Here is a 12086-nt window from a genome sequence, read left to right as displayed (position 1 = left end):
TTTCCTTTGCTGTGCAAAAAGCTTTTGGGTTAAGTAGGTCCCATTTGTTTATTTTTGTTTTTATTTCCATTACTCTGGGAGACAGATCGAAAATGATATTGCTACGATTTATGTCAGGGAGTGTTCTGCCTATATTTTCCTCTAGGAGTTCTATAATGTCTGGTCTCACATTTAGGTCCTTAATCCATTTCAGGCTTAGAATTTTTATATCTTCCTGATGGACTGTTCCTTTCATCATTATATAGTGACCATATTTATGTCTAATATTTTCTACCCTAAAGTTTATTTTTGTCTGATATTAACATGGTACCAGTTTTCTTTTGGTTATAATTTTCTGGGTATATTTTCTTCTGTCTTTTTCTTTCAAACTTTCTGTTTCTTTATATTTTAGGTATATCTCTTATAACAGCATAGTTAGATCTTTAAAAACACAATTTTTCAGGAGTTCCTGGTGGCCCAGTGACTAAGACTCCATGCTCCTAAGGCAGGGGGCCTGTGTTTGATCCCTGGTCAGGGAACTAGAATCTGCAACTAAAGATCCTGCCTGCCACAACTAAGACCCAGCACAGCCAAATAAAAATAAATACAAAAAAATACAATTTTTCAGTATATGTTGTTTAACTTGTACATTTCATCTGTTTACATTTGTCATTGCTAGTTTATTGGATTTCCTTTTACCACTTTAATTTGTGCTTTCTACATATTCTATTTTTATTTTTTGCTATTTATTTGTGCTTGAAGTATTAGTGTTATTTTTAATCTATAATTAGATTTGTGGGTTTCTGGGGAAGATGAGAAGAGGGGTATTTATTTGCTTGTACAGGAATCATTTAAATCTATTTTTACATTTTGCAAAGGTTAAATCAAAACAAGATCATGTTATTCATGAATTCACTTAATTTGACATCAGTCAGTTCAGTTCAATTCAGTCGCTCAGTCATGTTTGACTCTTTGTGACCCCATGAATCACAGCATGCCAGGCCTCCCTGCCCATCACCAACTCCCGGAGTTCACCCAAACTCATGTGCATCGAGTACGTGATGCCATCCAGCCATCTCATCTTCTGTTGTACGCTTCTCCTCCTGCCCCCAATCCCTCCCAGCATCAGGGTCCTTTCCAATGAGTCAACTCTTCGCATGTAGTGGCCAAATATTTGGAGTTTCAGCCTCAGCATCAGTCCTTCCAATGAACACCCAGGACTGGTCTCCTTTAGGATGGACTGATTGGATCTCCTTGCAGTCCAAGGGACTCTCAAGTCTTCTCCAACACCACAGTTCAAAAGCATCAATTCTTCAGCACTCAGCTTTCTTCACAGTCCAACGCTCACATCCATACATGACCAGTGGAAAAACCATAACCTTAACTAGATGGACCTTTGTTGGCAAAGTAATATCTCTGCTTTTTAATATGCCATCTAGGTTGGTCATAACTTTCTTTCCAAGGAGTAAGCATCTTTTAATTTCATGGCTGCAATCACCATCTGCAGTGATGTTAGAGCCCAAAAAAATAAAGTCTGACACTGTTTCCCCATCTATTTCCCATGAAGTGATGGGACCAGATGCCATGATCTTAGTTTTCTGGATGTTGAGCTTTAAGCTAACTTTTTCACTCTCCTTTTTCACTTTCATCAAGAGGCTTTTTAGTTCCTCTTCACTTTCTGCCATAAGGGTGGTGTCATCTGCATATCTGAGGTTATTGATATTTCTCCTGGCCATCTTGATTCCAGCTTGTGCTTCATCCAGCCCAGCATTTCGCATGATATATTCTGCATATAAGTTAAATAAGCACGGTGACAATATACAGCCTTGATGTACTCCTTTTCCTATTTGGAACCAGTCTGTTGTTCCACGTCCAGTTCTAACTGTTGCTTCCTTACCTGCAGAGGCAGGTCAAGTGGTCTGGTATTCCCATCTCTTATAGAATTTTCCACAGTTTATTGTGATCCACACAAAGGCTTTGGCATAGTCAATAAAGCAGAAATAGATGTTTTTCTGGAACTCCCTTGCTTCTTCAATGATCCAGTGGATGTTGGCAATTTGGTCTCTGGTTCCTCTGCCTTTTCTAAAACCAGCTAGAACGTCTGGGAGTTCACAGTTCACGTATTGCTGAAGCCTGGCTTGGAGAATTTTGAGCATTACTTTACTAGCATGTGAGATGAGTACAATTGTGCGGTAGTTTGAGCATTCTTTGGCATTGCCTTTCTTTGGGATTGGAATGAAAACTGACTTTTTCCAGTCCTGTGGCCACTGCTGAGTTTTCCAAATTTGCTGGCATATTGAGTGCAGCACTTTCACAGCATCATCTTTCAGGGTTTGAAATAGCTCAACTGGAATTCTGTCACCTCCACTAGCTTTGTTTGTAGTGATGCTTCCTAAGACCCACTTGACTTCACATTCCAGGATGTCTAGCTCTAGGTCAGTGATCACACCATCGTGATTATCTGGGTCGTGAAAATCTTTTTTGTACAGTTCTTCTGTGTATTCTTGCCACCTCTTCTTAATATCTTCTGCTTCTGTTAGGTCCATACCATTTCTGTCCTTTATCGAGCCCATCTTTGCATGAAATATTCCCTTGGTATCTCTAATTTTCTTGAAGAGATCTCTAGTCTTTTCTATTCTGTTGTTTTCCTCCACTTCTTTGCATTGATCACTGAGAAAGGCTTTCTTATCTCTCCTTGCTGTTCTTTGGAACTAGGCATTCAAATGGGTATATCTTTCCTTTTCTCCTTTGATTTTCACTTCTCTTCTTTTCACAGCTATTTGTAAGGCCTCCCCAGACAGTCATTTTGCTTTTTTTGCATTTCTTTTCCATGGGGATGGTCTTGATCCCTGTCTCCTGTACAATGTCATGAGCCTCCATCCATAGTTCATCAGGTACTCTGTCTATCAGATCTAGTCCCTTAAATCTGTCTCTCACTTCCACTGTATAATCATAAAGGATTTGATTTAGGTCATACCTGAGTAGTCTACTTGTTTTCTCTACTTTCTTCAATTTAAGTCTGAATTTGGCAATAAGGAGTTCATGATCTGAGCCACAGTCAGCTCCCAGTCTTGTTTTTGCTGACTGTATAGAGCTTCTCCATCTTTGGCTGCAAAGAATATAATCAATCTGATTTCGGTGTTGACCATCTGGTGATGTCCATGTGTAGAGTCTTCTCTTGTGTTGTTGGAAGAGGGTGTTTGCTATGACCAGTGTGTTCTCTTGATAAAACTCTATTAGCCTTTGCCTTGCTTCATTCCATACTCCAAGGCCAAATTTGCCTGTTACTCCAGGTGTTTCTTGACTTCTTACTTTTGCATTACAGTCCCCTATAATGAAAAGGGCATCTTTTTTGGGTGTTAGTTCTAAAAGGTCTTGTAGGTCTTCATAGAACCATTCAACTTCAGCTTCTTCAGTGTTACTGGTTGGGGCATAGGCTTGGATCACCGTGATATTGAATGGTTTGCCTTGGAAATGAACAGAGATCATTCTGTCGTTTTTGAGATTGCATCCAAGTACTGCATTTTGGACTCTCTTGTTGACCATGATGGCTACTCCATTTCTTCTAAGGGATTCCTGCCCACAGTAGTAGATGTAATGGTCATCTGAGTTAAATTCGCCCATTCCAGCCCATTTTAGTTTGCTGATTCCTAGAATGTCAACGTTCACTCTTGTCATCTCCTGTTTGACCACTTCCAATTTGCCTTGATTCATGGACCTGACATTCCAGGTTCCTATGCAATATTGCTGTTTACAGCATCGGACCTTGCTTGTATCACCAGTCACATCCACAACTGGGTATTGTTTTTGCTTTGGCTCCATCCCTTCATTCTTTATGGAGTTATTTCTCCACTGATCTCCTGTAGCGTATTGGGCACCTACTGACCTGGGGAGTTCCTCTTTCAGTATCTGCCGGGGACCAGCCCCGGCTGATCCAGGGTATTCGAAGGAGAGACGGCATAGGCGAGGATCAGGATACGATAGCTTCAATTAGATATTAATTAAAGATATAAAGAGTAATAGGATGAGGATAGCTCAGTAGGAAAATTCAGTGGAGAAAAGAGGCTGAGTAGCTTGGTTTACGCGGGGGACCAATAAAACTTCAAGACAAGAAGCTTGCACCACTTACGTAGGCCACAGGCGTCCTTCCGTTCTCCCGAAGGAGAGGAGACACTGAGGCCTCCCCGGTCGGATCTTAGAAGCCCAGGCATAATTAGTAAGCATGGTGGGTTCCACGCTCCAGATGGAGAGTCAACCAGAGTGAGAGAGAGAGCGACATGGGGAGACCAGTATTTCGAGAAACTGATCCCAATTCTTTATTTTCCAGAGTCTGTTTTTATACACTGAGATGTTATACAAAAGTCACGTGGGGACAGCAGTCCTGACTTTTATCAAAGTCAGGTGCTTCATACAAATGTATACAGAGGTCTTAGGGGTGTTACATCATCTTCTGGCCAGGGGGGCCTGCTGACAATTTACGACCCTCTCCTTGTGACAGCGGTCAGTCAATCAGGACACTTATTTCTCCAGGGCTGATTATTCTCAAAACAGACGCCACCCAAGTAAAGTTACACTCCTGCAGGGTGAGGGTGTAGTGGGTTTTAGTTAAGGAAAGAATTTACTTAGCCTAAGGTCTAACGTGATTAATATCAAAGGTTAATACTTATTCCTTCTATATATTCATTAATGTGTGTAAGGGCAGGGGATGTGGAGACTTAGCAACAAACATTGGCTCAACAAATGAAAAACCCTTCACCAATACAATTTCTAATCAGCCCATTATACTTATACTAATAGTTTTCTAACTTTTCTAAAGAACCTGTTTTTAGAAGGTTTAAAGCATCTTGTGCTGTGAGCGATCACATGTGGCCGGACAAGCCTGTCAGGCAGGCCAGAGAACCTTCAGAGGAGTTTGTAGGTTAAAACACTCTTGTCACACCCAAGAGTTTTTATTGACTGGAGCTCTAGGTTAACTCCTTCTCCGAAAGAGGTGGTGGGGGACAGCCCCCCGTAAAGTCAGAGGTGTAGGTAAGAGCACAAAGTAGTAAAGTAGGCAGGCTCTGGTTATGGGGGTAGACGCTCGAGGATTTCCAGGGGGACTCCTGAGGCTCGATCCCGCCTTTGCGTATGTCGAGCCTCCTTCCTCATGACCTTTGCCATGGGCGGAGTACCTCACTCTGGCCCCCAACAAGTATCCTATCATTTTGCCTTTTCATACTGTTCATGGGGTTCTCAAGGCAAGAATACTGAAGTGGTTTGCCATTCCCTTCTCCAGTGGACCACATACTGTCAGACCTCTCCACCATGACCCATCCGTCTTGGGTGGCCCCACATGGCATGGCTTAGTTTCATTGACTTAGACAAGGCTGTGGTCCATGTGATCAGATTGGCTAGTTTTCTATGATTCTGGTTTCAGTGTGTCTGCCCTCTGATGCCCTCTCGCAACAGCTACCATCTTACTTGGGTTTCTCTTACCTTGGACATGGCTATCTCTTCACGGCTGCTTCAGCATAGCAAAGCCACTGCTCCTTACCTTGGACGAGGTCGCCCCCTCCTGACCTTGAACGTGGAGTACCTCCTCTCCGCACTCCTGCGCCCACGCAGCCACCGCTCCTTGGACGTGGGGTAGAGGTGATATTTAAAGCCATGGGAACAGAAGAGCTTATCAAGGGAGTAAGTGAAGCAGGAGAAAAGACTTGGACCAAGGACTGAGTCCCGGAGCATTCTCACATTTGAGATTAGATTTTGTCACATCTGCCTTGTAATCTGAGACTCACCCTTCTCAAGTTTCCTGTTTAGCTTCTTTCTATTCACAAGTGTCAGGTCTGCATTATGGTCTGTGGCATTTCCTGCCCAATCCTGTTTCTTCCCCTCTCGTATTTCACAGCTAGTACCCCCAATAAACCTCTTGCACTCCAAACTCTCATATCTGCTTCCCAGAGGACCTGAACTGGCAACAACTGGTACTAGGATTGATCTGAGAAAGCAGAGGTAAGGTGGGGCTTGGGACTGGATCATTTATTACGTGAAATGAAATGAGGACCTCATCCCAGCTGGTATGTGGGCCTAGGATAGTCCCTGGCACAAGATGGTGGCCCAATTGCTAAAATTTTCACTAGTAGTGAGTTGACAGAATGCTCTGGTGAGAGAAAATGCTCTGGCAGATGCAATGAAAAGATGTGGATAATGTTGTTTACAAGGACAGTGGAATTGGCTGGCTGTTATTATTAATAAATTGCTTTGAAACCCTATGGAGGAATAATAAAATTGCTGAGGGCAATTAACAACTGAAAACTAAGTGAATAGCCCAAGGATAAACAGACTGACAGGGCTTCCCAGGTGGCTCTAGCAGTAAAGAACCCACCTGCCAATGCAGAAGATGTAAGAGATGCAGGTTCGATCCCTGAGTTGGGAAGATCCCCTGAAGGAGGGCATGGCAACCCACTCCAATAATCTTGCCTAGAGAATCTCATGAACAGAGAAGCCCCAACGGGGTTGGGGAGGGGTGCTACAGTCCATAGGGCCACAAAGAGTTGGACACAACTGAAGTGACTTAGCATGTACAGATGCAAACAGACAGCCAATAAGGATGTTGTTTAATAATACAATTTTTAAAAAGCAGCAATAGAAAAGAGGCCAGGAGTTAACACCTCACTAAAAAGCCATGATCCCCTACCCAGTTCCTGGACCTGAGTCAGTTTTCAGACCCAGAACCCCCTGGCTGAAGAAACGGCTAGGCCTCCAGGAGGAAGAACAATGCATCACCATGGCAATTACATACCATAATAATAGTTCCAGTCCTTCCCTGAAGGGATGTGTGGCCATTGACTTGGGTGACATTATACTAGGGAAAGGGGAGACATTTAGAAGATCACTGGACATTAATACCCAGAGACCTAAAGTGTCTCTCTAGTAAGGGGTTCCAGGTAATAAATAGGGAGGCAGAACACAAATTTGGATAAAAGATAGTTTATAAATACAGGAGTTTTCTTCTGGAATACAGGATTTAACACCCTGGCAAGGACCCTGAAAGATGATATAAACACACATAGAAGGTTGGATCCTAGAAGCATGGAAAACATGTTGGTTGATATTAACTTTGCCTGAAATTAATAAATTAAAAATGCCTCAGTTGCCACAACAGACAGTGATGAGAAGGCTCAGGGAGGTGGGCATGCTGGAATGGATGTGTTATCTGAGGTCAGAACACCCACTGTAGGATTGTACTGCACAGAACAGCTCAGGGAACACACTGTTCATCAAGGACATGTGGAATGTGCTGGTGAGAGCACCAGCATCACTGAGAAGTGAAAGGGTAAGAGGCAGGAAGGCTAGGGGTCCCCAAACAGAGGAAACAGGCTGCAAGTGTCAGACTCTTTTTATCTCTCTCTGAAGCGGCAGGAGGAAACAAACTACAAGTGTCAGATTTTTCCCCTTCTCTATACAAAATTAAAAATGTTTATTTTAAAATTCTGTATTGCCATGACGACACCTGGTTCCACCTGAACTTAACTTTCCTCAAACCTTGATCTAACCAGTGTATTTTTCTTATGGAAATGTTCTCAAGCTATGTTAATGAGACTATGTATTTTCTTGGAAACCTGTCTTTCTTCAAGATTCATGTCAATCGTTTTATGGCCTGGGATGACTCACTTTGTGCCAATGTTATCTCAAAATGCATGTTATGGGTGAGGGGCTTGGTGTCACTCTCTGAGTTTTGAAATGTTTCCTGTCTCTAATTAGCAGCCTGCTAGTAGGTATATAACTTCCTGCTAAAGACTAGCAGGAGGGCACTCTTTCTGCCCTCTTCTGATGTCTATGTCAGAAGCTTTCTCTATTTCTTTTATACTTTAATAAAACTTTATTACACAAAAGCTCTGAGCAATCAAGCCTCGTCACTGGCCCCAGATTGAATTCTTCTCCTCGGGAAGCCAAGAATCCTGGCATCTTTCACGGCCCAGCAACAACCTTTCAGAAGTTCATGTGGCTCTCCTCTGCAGGCCAGGGCCAACAGTAGGCAGGGCAAACCCAGAATGGGGCTTATAACTAGCAAAAGGGATAACAGGGCCTCTCTCATTTAGGAAGGACCAGAAATTCACTCAGAGAAATGGAAATTTACTCTGGGTGTGGTTTTGCCTTAACTGCCCGTAGATCCTCAGCCAGCACCACTTTATCCAGGGACTTAAGGAGTATCTGACCATTCACACCATGGAATAGCAACTAACCAAGGACTTGCTTCAAGGAAAGTGTGGGAGTGTGTCCGTGACCACAGGACCCCCTGGCATGTTACCTTCCACACCATTCAGAAGATGCTGACCTCATAGAGCAATGGAATGGCCTGCTAAAGGTGCAGCTGAAGCACCAGCTCAGAAGCAATACTCTACAAGGATGAGGTACCATCCTCCAGTATACAATGTAAATGCTAAATCCAAGACCTTTATATGGCTCCATATCCCCCAGAGGAAAAATACGTGGGTGAAGGAACCAAGGAAGGGAAGCAGAAGTGACCACATACACGGTCATTCCCAATAACCTACTAGTAGGGAGACATTAGGCTTCCTAGGTGGCTCAGTGGGTGAAGAATCCACCTGCAATGCAAGAGATGCAGGCAGATGTGGAATCGATCCCTGGGGAAGATCCCCTGGAGAAGGGTACAGCAACCCACTCCAGTGTTCTTGCCTGGAGAATCCCATGGACAGAGGAGCCTTGAAGGGTACATACAGTCCATGGGGTTACAAAGAGTTGGACATGACTGAAGTGGCTGAGCATACACGCACACAGGGAGACATTGTGCTTTCAGTCCCCCATAGCTTTGAGCTCTGCAGTGTAAGAGGTACTGGTACCCAGAGGGCACACTTCTGACCAGGGGCATAGCAAGAGTCCCGTTGAACTATAAGCTGCCAGCAATGCCTTTGGACACCAGAGGGATGGGAGACATGAATCAAAAATACTCTGTTATCCATATAACCACCTGTATTACACATAAGGCTGCTGCTGCTGCTAAGTCGCATCAGTCGTGTCCGACTCTGTGTGACCTCATAGACGGCAGCCCACCAGGCTCCCCCGTCCCTGGGATTCTCCAGGCAAGAACACTGGAGTGGGTTGCCATTTCCTCCTCCAATGCATGAAAGTGAAAAGTGAAAGTGAAGTCGCTCAGTCGTGTCTGACTCCTAGAGACCCCATGGACTGCAGCCTACCAGGCTCCTCCATCCACGGGATTTTCCAGGCAAGAGTACTGGAGTGGGGTGCCATTGCCTTCTCCGACACATAAGGCAGTATGGTATTATTTGAAGATGGACTTATATTACTTTAAAATGTATATTATAACTCTAGGGCAACAATTATATTCATGATACTAATAGAGGGGTAAAAAGGTGAAGAAACACACATTAGAACTGTTATACTAAGAAAGAATTCGTATACTAAGAAAGGAAATAAAATGGAATCATATAAAAAGCTCAATTAAAATCATAGAAGAGAGAAAAAGAGGTTGGGGAGGAAACAGTACAAATGCAACAAATAGATAACAGTTAGAAAGGTGATAGATATTAATCTAACTATATCAATAATCACTTTAAACATAAATGGCCTAAATGCACCAATTAGAAGACAGAAATTGTCAGAGTGGATTTTGAAAAGACCCAATTATAAAGACAGGTAGGTTAAAAAAAAAGGATAGACAGAAATATACCAAAAAAACACTAACCAAAAGAAAGCTAGGGTAGCTACATTTTTATCAGACAAAGGAGGCTTCAGAACAATGAATACTATCAAGAATAAAGAGGAGCATTACATAATGATAAAGTGGTCAATTCTCAGGAAGACATAACAATCCTTAATGTATATGAACCTGACAACACAGAATCAAAATAAGTGAGACAAAAACGGACAAAACCAGGGACTTCCCTGGTGATTCAGTGGTTAGGACTCCATGTTTCTACTGAAGGGGACATGGGTTCGATCCTTGGTCAGGAAACTAAGATTTCAGCCAAAAACAAAAAACAAAACAAAACAAAACAAAAAAAACCTGACAAACTGAAAGGAAAAATAGATATACCCAACTATCAGAATTTGAGACTTCAACATCCTTTTGTTAGTAATTGATAGATCCAGAAGACAGAAAATCAATATGAATGGAGAAGGGAGAAGATGAAAACCAGTAAAAGCCCTGAGACAACTGCAGCAAGGTTGGTCTAGACTCTTCTTCTCTGTTTCCCCTCAGATATAGAGGCTCACAGAAACATTGTGCAGGTTTGGAGAAATGAATCAATGCAATGCAAAGGGAAGGCTGGGCAGGCATGGAAGTGCATGGCTTAGATCACCTTTCAAGAAAGAATTTCCCATGTATCTGTAAGGAGTGAAGTTAGCTGACAGGCTCAAACTGCAGCGTCTTCCAAGATCAGCTGCAGTATTCTTGACAAAGCCATACTTTCCCTTGGAAGATTCTAGCCAACAACCTGGAATAGCGGTGATACTAGGGCCTGGCCATTTCTCTCCAACTTCGGACTCTTCTAACAGGCAATCTTTCCTCCAGAACTCTCCACTGGGTTGACCAAGACCTTGTCACATCTGTCTTGCAGCCTAAGGTATCTCTGCCCAATTTCCCTCCCTCCCTCGACCCTTTCACATGTGTTAGATCCACATTATGATCCATTACGGAGAAGGCAGTGGCACCCCACTCCAGTACTTTGCCTGGAAAATCCCATGGATGGAGGAGCCTGGTAGGCTGCAGTCCATGGGGTCGCTAGGAGTCGGACATGACTGACTGACTTCACTTTCACTTTTCACTTTCCTGCATTGGAGAAGGAAATGGCAACCCACTCCAGTGTTCTTGCCTGGAGAATCCCAGGGACGGGGGAGCCTGGTGGCTGCCGTCTGTGGGGTCACACAGAGTCAGACACGACTGAAGTGACTTAGCAGCAGCAGCAGCATGGTCCGTTAACCTAGTCTTGTTCCCTGCCCTTTTATCTTTCACAGGCTTTATCTCCAATTAACATCTTGCATTCCTAACTCCATATTAGCATCTGCTTCCCAGAGGACCCAAATTAATGCAATTAACCATTCACCACCGCCATCCACTTAGAGAAATTCTGCAGGAGACACTTAATCAAGCATTTCAAGGGTCTCTCCGTTATAATCAACATGTTTTCAGCAAGTTCCTCAGTTTATTTCACAGCTAGGTAATTCAGACAATGAAAATCATTTACTACCCCAAACTCACAATCTTCATCAAAAGCCTATGTGCTACAGCTACAGTTTTGCCCATCACTGCATTCAGTTTCTCTTGCATGGTACCATAATGATGAAGCTCATCATAAAAGCATAAATTTGGGTTGTTTAAAGTCAATCCGAGCCATGTTTATAATCATTCAAATTGAGGGGTTTTTTTTTCCCCCCAGAAAGACACAGATTTTTCTTGAAACTCAAATAATCAAGTGATTACTTTTCCTTATGAAAGTGAGTGACTTTCTTGAGCAAAAGTCATAAAGCTGAGGAAAAAAATCCTTAACTGACAAGCATTAAGTGCTTCTCTTGAATCTCCATGTGTAGCTCCAGTGGACAGAGCCTTCCTATGGATAATGGTGTGTAGAGAGACATGTTTGTCAGGGTAGATTAGACTCTGCTGTAATAATAAACAAACCCTGAAATTTCACTGGCTTAATACAGAGATTTTTTTCTCACTCACACAAAGTCCTATGAGATGGTTCCTGTCTGAACAACTATTCTAGATAGGTTTCCTCTAAGTGATGAAAGGAGATCAGTCCCGGGTATTCATTGGAAGGACTGATGTTGAAGCTGAAACTTCAATACTTTGGCCACCTGATGCGAAGAGCTGACTCATTGGAAAAGACCTTGATGCTGGGAAAGATTGAGGGCAGGAGGAGAAGGGGACAACAGAGGATGAGATGGTTAGATGGCATCACCGACTCAATGGACAAGAGTTTGGGTGAACTCTGGGAGTTGGTGATGGACAGGGAGGCCTGGCGTGCTGCAGTTCATGGGCTCATAAAGAGTCAGACACAATTGAGCGACTGAACTGAAGTGGTGAACTCAGGGATCCAGGTTTTTTGCATCATGCTATGCCATCTCAATTCCTTTGCTTCTAG

This window comes from Bos grunniens, chromosome X (assembly GCF_055505025.1).
Source record: "Bos grunniens cultivar Pamir isolate PY7600 chromosome X, Bosgru_T2T1.0, whole genome shotgun sequence".
In the NCBI taxonomy this organism is placed as follows: domain Eukaryota; kingdom Metazoa; phylum Chordata; class Mammalia; order Artiodactyla; family Bovidae; genus Bos; species Bos grunniens.
This window is presented reverse-complemented; position numbering follows the sequence as displayed.